Source organism: Pezoporus flaviventris, unplaced genomic scaffold (assembly GCF_033815535.1).
Source record: "Pezoporus flaviventris isolate CSIRO_AGI_PZ_B2104156 unplaced genomic scaffold, CSIRO_AGI_Pfla_v1 ptg000001l, whole genome shotgun sequence".
Taxonomy (NCBI): Eukaryota; Metazoa; Chordata; class Aves; order Psittaciformes; family Psittacidae; genus Pezoporus; species Pezoporus flaviventris.
The window spans coordinates 41,349,250-41,359,874 of record NW_026892549.1 but is presented as its reverse complement, the minus strand read 5'-3'; the positions used below and the strand labels follow the sequence as shown (position 1 = coordinate 41,359,874).

The window sequence follows — 10,625 nt, the reverse complement described above, 5'->3', positions numbered from 1 at the left end:
ATAGCATCTAACAATAGGAACTGCTACCTTCCGGCACTAAAAAAAAAATATTAAAAATTGAGTTGTCCCTTAACATTGTGAGTCTTGAGGAATTTGACTTCTTTTCACCATTGCCTTTGATTTGTGAACCTCTCTGGAGTCTTGTCAGGTCACATTCAATCTTTTTGCTGCAAGAATAAGACCTAGAGCGGTGTATGATAGGCAGGATAGAGAGAAGGGTTTTAAAATGAAATGTATTGATTACACAATAATTTGCTTCCAAACCATGGGGTTTTGAGATTAAAGGAAACTTCTAAGATTCTTGATAGATGATCTAACTTGGCCACAGTGCAAAATCTAAAGCACTGAATCATAATCCTTTCAAGGCTGCACAAAATCAGTTTGATCATGGCTTAATTTTTGCATGGAAGGGAGGGTCCTGACTGATTCTCGTAATATTAGTTATTTTTCACTGCAGTCACTGGGAATAAACCTACTTCAGAACTGCCTCTATGCAAATCCTAGCATTGTACTGCTAGGATTCTCAGTAATGTTTTTCAGGAGGGCTTCATAAGCCTTTGCCACTGTGAAATCATGTATTTTCCTTTATTGTGTGACAAAAATAATTTGTAAAAGAGAAATTGCAAGTGCTAGAGAGAAATACATGCAGCAAAATCCTGAAGTAATCAGATACAGGAGAAAACAAGGGGTGCAGATACTGGAGATTTGGCAATTTCGGGTGTTCGATTTGTAAATTTGAAATAATCTCTAAATTTGTAACTTATATTGAAATAATTCTTTCTCTCTGTTTTGCTGCCTCAATGAAAATAGAGATGCTGGATTTGTAGAAAACTCAAGCAACAAAGACCTTCCAGCTCTCCTGAAATGATCTGTCTTCTAATTCCTTGCATCGCTTCAAGGAGTTCTATTCAGTTGATGAAACTTAATTTGAAAAACGTTTTGTAAAACCAGCAAGAAAATTCATTTTAAGAGAACTATGATGCTTTAGAATAAGTGTGAAAGTTAGTATTTATTAAGGAATGTTTGAATTTGTATTTTTTTTTGCATAATGAGCTTTTATTTAAACAGTAGATCCTGTATATTTATTGTTTAAGTTCTTATTGTAATAGCCTTGTTTTGTTGCATTAGTAAAGGGTATGTGTGTTTATGTACTATAAATAGTATCTCCAATCAGAAGTATCATTTTCATCCTAGCTGTGGCCTTGACCAGTAGTTGCATCACCTGCAGCCGGAACTCTAAGATCAATGGCAAAGACGTTAGTGTGAATTCTCAGGGTCTAATAGACTTTATTAAATGTCTGTCTTAGCTTTCCTGCTTGTAATTGAGAAAATATTTAAACTCGTGCTCCCCTTTTGAAATCTAGTATTTTAACCAGAGGAACCTAATTTAAGAGTGTGAAATTAAAGCATGTAGTTTGCTGTTTGAATATATGGTTCCTTTGCTGTGTATGTAACTTCTTGAGGAAAAACCTGCTCCTGAAAAAGCTATTGAATATTTGTGTGATCTGGATTATGATGATGGCCGGGGTAAAAGTCATGTTGCTCTTCACGTGGTAATGATTTATGGTTTTAAGGCAGTAATTCTGTTTAGTAGTTCATTAGGTGCTGGCTGTACTCAGTCAACTTGGACTTGATATATCCTTTTTTCGTAAAGGACCTCATGTTACCAAAGCAAGGATAAGGGTGTCCCAGCTTCTTCAGTGCAGCCTCTGCCCTCCCCAGCTGGACTAGCATATGTAGGAGAATAAAATTGCTCAAGGTTGAGTAGGTTCTGATAAGACTCATTTATCTGTGCTACAACCAATTGTGAGAACTCCTGGCATGAACAGCCAGCTACCCACCCTCAAAGGTCAGGCTGGCATATGACTGCAAAATTGTGTGTGTGCAGTGAAGTAAAGGCATGGAAAACCTGCATTGACTCAGTAGAAAAAAAAAGTGTGGCAACTTCAGAGGGGACCGTGGAGTTGTGGAGATGCTGACTTTGGCCTGCAATTCCGTAGACACTTCAGGGTGGGTATTACAGGTTTTATTGTATCTAAATGGTGATTTATGTCCTTATTCCTGCATTATTGTCCACAAGGTACTGCCCTGTGTCACAGGCCTGTATCACCTAATTTTTTCAGACTGTTTCATTTTCATTAGTACAGCTGTTTTAGCTTGTGATCGGTGTACTGCACCTCATTGATAATCTAAGAGGGTATTAGACGCACAGAAGTGACACCTAACCCCGTCAGTCTGGCTTGATTGACCCCTCGGCTTCCGAAACACGGGTTCATTTTTTTTAAAACCCAGGTTAGTCCCACATCCATTTTCACACACATTCTGTGCAGTTTAAAGGTTGGTCAGAATCGAATATTGCTCTTTCAAATTTGATAATGTATGAGTACAGAACTGTGACCTTTGATACATAGTAATACATCAACATGACACGAGCAGTAAGTGCAGCAATTACCTCCACTACACTTGAGATTGTGTTTTAGCTCTCATCTTGTAAGCAATTATTTCAGGGAAAAAAAGGATGCCTCTAAGTTAAATATAATTTGCAAATAGTGTAAATGCAGAAATTAATCTTTGGGGACCTTTTGATTTACAGGTAAATGTTTTCAAATGAATCTTGGCTTTTAAATTAACGTTGGTTCAGTGATAGAAAGGAGTCCTGTGCCAGTGGCTTATTTCGCAATACTTTTTTCTGGGAGAGTTTCTTTAACCCTTTTTGTTGTGTTCTAATGTAATCTAAGTTTCATAATCTGATTTATGGCTGAAACCTGATCCTGCAGGCAGTGGACGTGTCTCTGTGTTCATGTTGCTCCTGTGATAATACTTGTAAGAGTTGTTTACGTGTGTGATGATAATGCGAGTTTACATGCTTTTAAATGCCTTTCAGAACACATGAGAACATCTGGGACCTGCACCACACGTTGATTTAAAAGATTGTTTTAGCTGCTCCAGTAATGTTTCATCTTTTCCCTGAGCAGATCAAGATACATTTGATTGAGTTTCCAAGTCCTCTTTCTCACCTGTTTTTATAAATTATTTGGATAATGATAGTGCACAACCACTGCCTGGGAGGCACTATAAAAGTACAAATCAATACTCCTTGCCAAAGAGCATAAAGCCTTGAGGGGACTGATAGCAGTTGCAGCTTCTGTTCTGTGGACTAAAAATCAGAATAAAATTACTGCGTCATTCTGAGCAAGCAATTGAATAACCATTGAATGGTGACTTTCTGTCAATGCTGTCTGTCATGACCAAAACTCAAAGGAATAACGTGAAGTAGAACTTCTTGTTCCTCTGAAACATCTGCTTCCTCAGCAGCCGAGCACTGAACAGTGTTGGTGTGTTGGAGTTAGGCACTGAACTTCAATTCAGGAGCTGGGAAAATGCTTATTTTGTTCTATATTGAGGTGAAATCAACACCTTTTGGAACGGTTTTCTTTAAGCTGTCAAAAATCTGAACCCCTAGTCCCCAGTACTGTTTGGCTGTAGTGGGACCCAAGCACAGGATGCAGCTGATCCAAGTGGCTGGCGGGGGATAGAGACTGAGCGGAGCCCATCTCTTCCAAATCTGCTGTGAGCAGAAGGGCAAGTACTTTCGAACTCCTGGCTATGGAGATTGCATGCTTGTTGTACATACACACTAGTTATATATTGATAATAAACCTAAAACCTTTTCTAGTTCAAGTTCCATGGAGGGGTCCCTAACAGATTTTCTTTTCACTAGGGACAGAAAATTCTTGACTATCTCTGGTGGAGTTTGTTTTCTGTGAGGAAAAGCATAGAGCATCACAATAAATTACTCCTAATCAAGCTCTTGGCTATAAAAACTATTTTGCAAAGCCACAAGGAAGGTGTTGCCAGGGAAATTGCACGAGCATGTTTCTGTGATGTTTCTTGCTGCTTTTAACCTGTGCCATAAGGGTACTTGGGCCCTTAACTCTTTTGAAATAATAAAAACCCACCTCAAGCTTTTTTGCATACTTTCATTAAATTTTAAACGCTAGCAATACTAACTTATTTTGGGAAAAATACACAACCTACTTTTGTGCAGTATTTTCCATTAAAACATATAAATGGCATGTATATGGAATCTTGAGTCTCTGCTGCTGACTTATCAGATGAAGGTGGTTACGACAGCTCAATGTAAGAGTTCTTCAACTGGGCTCCATGTCTGTAGGAAGTTCCTTACGGTGAAAGGATGCCCTTGTGAAGGCAGGTGACTCCATGGGTAGAGAAGTGCTACAAGTAACAACAGCGAAACAATGGCACTGCTGTGTCATTGCATGTCAGTGTTGAAGATCATTTGTTCGTGCTGAATTTATTACTTCTGGTAACAGATGCAGCATCTGTGTTCTCTGTGTTGTACATTATTAACCATTTTTTAAAGAGCTGATAACACTGGTATTCCCCAACAGTAGACTCCCTTTTATAATATTTGGAGAACGTTTCCTTTCTCTCATACTTTAAAGAAGGGGGTGAAGGTAATATTTCTTCCCCACTACTGCAGCAATATGACTAGAAGTATTCATTTCAAGTGTTTGTTTCAGCTATTTGGCTGCATCTCTACCTTGCTGGGGCTTTTTTAAAGAGATGGTGAATGATGGCCTGGCTGCAGAATGTATTTTCTTCTTAAGGCTTATCTTAAAACTTTGCTGGTTTGCTGTGGTGAAATCCTCCTGGAAGGGGTTTGTTGGATCATTGAAAAAATGATGGGTAGCTGAAATTTAGGGATACTTACTGGGAAGTACCCGACTAAGACTGTGTGCAACTTTATGTAAATACTGATATATTCTAATAAGTTGTTGTCTTCATCTAGTCATGAAGTCTGATCTATTTGATTTTAAAATCTTAGAGTGCATTATGAGTAAGTGTAATGAGTCTGAGAGCTGGAATATTGTTAGCCATTGTGAGCAGTACTGAAAGAGTCTCAGAATGTGTAATGTGATAGATGCAATTTTGTTTGATTTTTTTTTTTTTTTTTTCCCAAGGCCAATTTAATTTTGATTTATTTGCCTCATTAACCCAAGGATTCAGAAAATTGAATGCCACCTGAGTGAGGTATTATTAACACTAGTGAAATATCTTCAGAATCATTCCATGCTTATCAATTGGTCTTTTGAAAGCATTTTAAGGGCATAATGATACTGTAGTGAAAATGTACAGCATCATTTAAAAATTGCAAGATCCTTATTTGATTTCTGAAATAAGGCTTGGTCACCTGACTTAAATATATACTGATCTATTATTTATGCTTTGAAAATAGAGCTGATAAAAAGCATAAGTGTTCTTGATATTATATTTTGTCATATCTAGCTAAAAAGATTGAAATCCAGAGAAACAATTTTCTGAAGAAATGAAATAGTATGCCCTCCTGAACCCCTGGGGAAAATAGCTTCTCTGTTTGCTCAGAATATGAAGCAGTAAAACAGTATAAGTAAAACAGACAGCCCGTGTCACATTCCTATTTGTAAGGTCTGGAATGATGTTTTAAAAACATTTTCTAGTTATTTTTGATAAATAAATGGTGCAAATAACATCTGCAAACCAACCCTGCTGATGTAAGATTTTTCACATCAGATTTGTTTGTCAGTGAAAGTTCAGAAAATTGCTTTGCAAAACTAAAGTTGTATAACTCCCCAAAATATTTATAACAAATGTACAAGAATAAATCTTGCTTTCTTTTTGCCTTCCCTCAAAGAAACTGATGCTGATTCTCCATTATCTTTGCTCCTGGGCTCAGTAGGTAGCTTGATAAAATTATCAAATATCAAAAAGCTCAATTGTTAAACACAGACATGTTTATAAAGCATTCAGTAGTTGAATGCCCCACTCACATTGACATGGGGGCGTCCAGCTACCCTTTGGGATAAAGCCTTGAACCACTAGTGTCCCACTGAAAACTAAGCTTGAGGGTCATAAGAACCTTCCATGGGTGATGCGCCTGTGGTCAGGTTGTATAAAGTATGTGTGTTGCCTGGCTGTTGCTTTCTGCAGGTTCTGCCAAAGCCTGGCACACTGAGGATGAATGTTGTGGTTTACCGAGGCACACTCTTCAGTGTAAGGATGCAGATGGAAAAAGATTCCCTGGGCAGCTGGGTTAAGAAATCTGATGTCATGGCTCTACAGATGCACTGTTGCTTAAGACTAGCCAAGGAAGTGTGTTTCTGTACATCTCCCAAAACATTGCTTGTTGAGGGAGTGGGTTTTCAGCTGCGTTTGATGCATGTGTATCTTCAAGGCTCTCTTGTTATGGTTCAGGCTTCTGTTCTCCACAGGGTTGTATTAAACCAATTTTAGTAATGTTTTTGTAAGGATTCTCAATCAGTAGACTCCATCTCAGAGGTACTCTAAGGTGAATACTATATCTAAGATGTACTCATCCACAGAGTACAAGATATACCTATGTTCTAAATATGTATGTGTTCAAGAGTGACCAATAAAAAGGGATTTGTTTTTGTTTTTCAGCCTTTACAAAAATAATAATTGAATAAACTCTTACCTCTGCGCTTATACAACACTGGAATATTACCCTATGTTTTATTTTAATACCTGAACAAAAAAGGGGTTTTACCAGTCTTACAGCATGTGAGCGGATCTCTGTTAGTTCAGTGAAAATAGTCTTGGGTGGGGAGCTTTCATCAGGATCAGGGCTAGAATTCTAGATAGGTTATTTTATGTATTATGGTTGTATGTGTTCACTGTTGTATATAATGGTGGTGCTGACAACTGAGAACATGACACTGAATAATCAGAACACATACTTCTGTATATAAACAAATATAAGAACGAATGAACATGGTAATATTAAGTCCTAAAACTTCAAGCGTTACTAATCCACCCAAGATTCATTTCAGGTATCTCTTTGGCAAAAGGCTTGAGTGCTTCAGTATGTCATGATTTGTCCACCAGTAATTTTTCATATCATAATGTCCTTGTCATTAAGTATAGCCATGAGGGGAAATCACCATGATTTTATTGAACCTGACTTTATTGCATCATTTATTTCCTCACAAATCTTGTTCTTATGTGGTATTTGTCCAAGTACTTATGAACTGAACTACTTGCTTAGCATTTTTGATGAAACAGTTAATGGTGTTTCTGTAATGTTTAGTTGAAAGTTCCTTGGCCATGGACAATAGGTGTCATTTTCCGTGGAAGGGAGGGCAGGAGATCTTAGGGAGAAAAGGCACTTTCAGTTGTTTTCTTGCTGTCTCTTATGCTGAAAGTAGGCTACGACTGCAAGTAAATGATTTTTTTAGCTGTTACTTACTGGAGTTCCAAGGAGTGTTTCCAGAAAACTTAATTGAACAAATATGCTTTCGCTGAATAAAAAGATAGTGTGTGTGTAACAGGAAAAGAAGCAGGCACCAAACCTCTCCCCTGCCCCCCATAGTCTTTGGGCTACTTCCACGTGGGTAGATGGAACATGGTGAATATAGAGGTATGTGGTTCTTCTCCTGGAAGCACTTCATTCTGTGGTAAGCTGCCCTCTGGGATTTGAGCTAACTGTTGCAGAACATGTCATAGAATCACAGAATCACAGAATAGCTAGGGTTGGAAAGGACCTTAAGATCATCTAGTTCCAGCCCCTCTGCCATGGGCAGGGACACCTCACACTAAACCATGTCACCCAAGGATCTGTCCAGCCTGGCCTCGAGCACTGCCAGGGATGGAGCATTCACAACTTCCTTGGGCAACCCATTCCAGTGCCTCACCACCCTCATGGTAAAGAACTTCCTCCTTATATCCAATCTAAACTCCTGTCACTTCTGTCACAGGCAGGAGCTTGGCTGTACTTGACAGTCAACTTCCAGTTATGATTATTAAAGAGTTAATAAAATATCTATAAGATAAACTATACTAGAAAGGTGATATGCATTCTTATAAGCAATAGCAGTCATCAACTCTGTAGCCAAAACCACTACTAAGACTTGATTAATTTATTGAAGTGTCTATCAATAATATTTATAAACTCTTACGTACAGTCTGACCTATACTTAATCCCAGATCTCCTTAGTGGCTCAAGTAACAGGGAGAGGAACTACAAACAGTTAAAGAGCTGGGTGGCAGTGGAGAATCTGCAAAGGTTTTTGGTGGTCCCATTTGCTAGTAATCTGTCAAAAGTAATTAAATCTTCCAGAAGACTTACTCTTGCTCACCCTTATCCTACTCACTGGGGAGCAGAGTGGGAAAGAGAAAGCCTTGAGGCCGGGCAAGCACACTTCAGCAACAGCCAGAATGTTGCTGTATTATCAATGCTGTTTTAGCCAAAAATCCAAAACACAACACCAGAGGGGCTGCTATGAAAAAGTTAACCCCATCCCTGCCATATGCAGGCAGTTTTGAATTAATTCAGATACTCTCAAGCAGTTATATACAGAGACAGCATCTGACTGGAAAAGGTTGCTTGCTGCCCATGCTTTCAAGTCATCTGGCAAACTTCTATTAGGAGAGAAAAATATAATCTGTGTAAAAGTTACTGCAGACAGTATCTTCGCCAAGAAATCCCAGGAAGCTCTGGGAAATGCAGTTACCGAAGGAAGAAGCTCTCATATTTCAACAATTAAATGGTATTTTTGGTGGCTTTTCTGGTGTGAGAAAGCATTTGCATTGGACAAAGATAAGTTTCTTGCTTATGTTGCAGTGGGAAAATGCAGGGCTTGGCTCTTGTTTTGCACTTCCCGTAACTAAATTACTGCTTTATGTTGGAACATTTAAACAAAAATGGGAAAGAAAATATCTGAAGGCTGTTAACTGCAAAGTTGATGGTGTGCCAGACTTGGGCCTCTATGCACCATAGAGCCGTCCAATGCCTCCAACGCAAGTTGGAGCCCATCTAGGGAAGCTGTGGGCTACCAACAGCAGCTACTGCTGGTAGTGTTGCCTCAATAGCATGAAATGCAAATCTCCAAGAGGAAGGCTGCTAGTTTTGACTCCTGATGCTTGGCCAGGCTATCATGCCTTTGCTTTTTGCACTACTTTGCATGAGTACTTATAAATAGTGCTTTGAAATAGCAGGAGCTGTCTTTAGTCTGCTCTTAAGAGCAGACAGCTGGGAGCTGCAAGGACACAGGCAGATTTTTCTGTCACACAACAGTTGTGTTCTGTTGGCAGCAGAGGCTGTCCACCCCCTGCCATCTGGGGTCCTCAGCTTTTCAGGAGCAACTGACTAAGCCTGCTGCTGAGTGAGTGTCCTTTCGTTTAACTCCGAAGGCTTGTTCCTTTAGCTTTCCCTTGGCCTGGGCTTAGACAGCAAGAGGGCCGGAATAAATTCATTTGCTCACCTCAAACTTGAGTAACGAATGCGTTGGGAGTGGAATCAACTACAGTAGAGTTGATCAACTACAGAGGAGAACAATACAGTGTGTACTAGGAAATGTAAGTCCTAAAACAAGGGAAAAAACCTGAGCATGTGTGATCAGTTACAGTCATTACGCTGAAGCAACTTCACTTGTCTTCTCTGTTGTTCTAATCAAACTTTACAGTTTTTTTTTGTCAATTTAACTCCAGTTGCAGTTCCTATTGCAGAAAGTCAGTGTGGGTTTGTTTTGGGAAGAAGGCTGTGAGAAGGCATTTTTGAGTATCTCTGATTTAATCCTGAACATGATTGTTTCTCACAAAGTATTTTATGAATGTTATACCTGCTCCAACTTCAAATACTTCTCATAGTTTAGCCTTTTCCCCTTCCCTAGAGGTACTGGACCTTCAGCTAGATGCTTGGTGTTTATTCTGGATTTTATCTGGCTCCAGTATCTCTGCTACACACAAGTCTAGCTGTCTATACTTTCTAAACTCTAAAAGATGAAATACTTCTGTATTTTCCATTTTTGTAGATTTAGGTTGTTTTAACTAAAGTCCTACAATATGACCTTTGAGTTTTACAGAGAAAAAGCTGTGTAGGCACTCAGTGTTCTCCATGCTTCAGTTTGTGTCCTGTTAGTGCAGTCCTGCAAATAGCTGTAGCCAGAAATATCTCCTTGTGAGCCTCCCCCTGCCATGGAATGCAGAGTTCATTTCCGCTGGCCCTTGGGTTCTTTCTCTTTTTCTTTTTTTTTTCCTTTTTAGTTTCTCTTTTAGCCAAACACTGGGATTTCTAAAAAAAAACCCAAACAAAAAACCCAGCCCCATAACTCCCCAGACTGGTTAGCAGCGCTTTAAGCCTGGCTATGACATTCGGTTCTCCATTGTTTCCTCCTTCAGGAAACGAAGGTAGCTTCTGTCTCCATCTAGCCCGTGTGTGCCTGCCAGTAATGCGATAGCAGTAATGAGAAAGCTTTTTAAGCAAATAATCCATGTGGTTTTGATAAGTAAACAACAAATAAGCTGGTGAGAAGCTCCTTTGACTTTCAGGAAAGGTGAGATGTTACAGGTTCATTAATATGTAAAGGGTAGTATGTAGATCTCAATGAAAGTGACAAACAAGTGCCTCAGTGGGTATTGCTGAACACAGGAAATGGTTGGTTTGAGCTAATATATACTTTTGGCACTACTTCATCTTAAAATCATACATAGCATCTAGCACCAGCAGGTTGGTTTTATGGCTTCATCTATTACTTTACTGTCACTGTTAATTGTCTTCTTTTACCTCTGCAGTATTCTACAAATTGGGCCTATCCAAAGTGACAGGA

The 10,625-nt window shown here is 39.1% G+C and overlaps 1 long non-coding RNA gene across 1 annotated transcript in view; it reads left to right on the top strand.

Moving 5' to 3' along the window:
• LOC133269596 (uncharacterized) overlaps positions 1-10,625 on the top strand; it is a 153,229-nt gene continuing 142,604 nt past the window's right edge. Inside the window, exon 1 of the long non-coding RNA XR_009743506.1 lies at positions 1-2,010. This is a non-coding gene — a long non-coding RNA (uncharacterized LOC133269596). The remainder of the gene's footprint in view (positions 2,011-10,625) is intronic.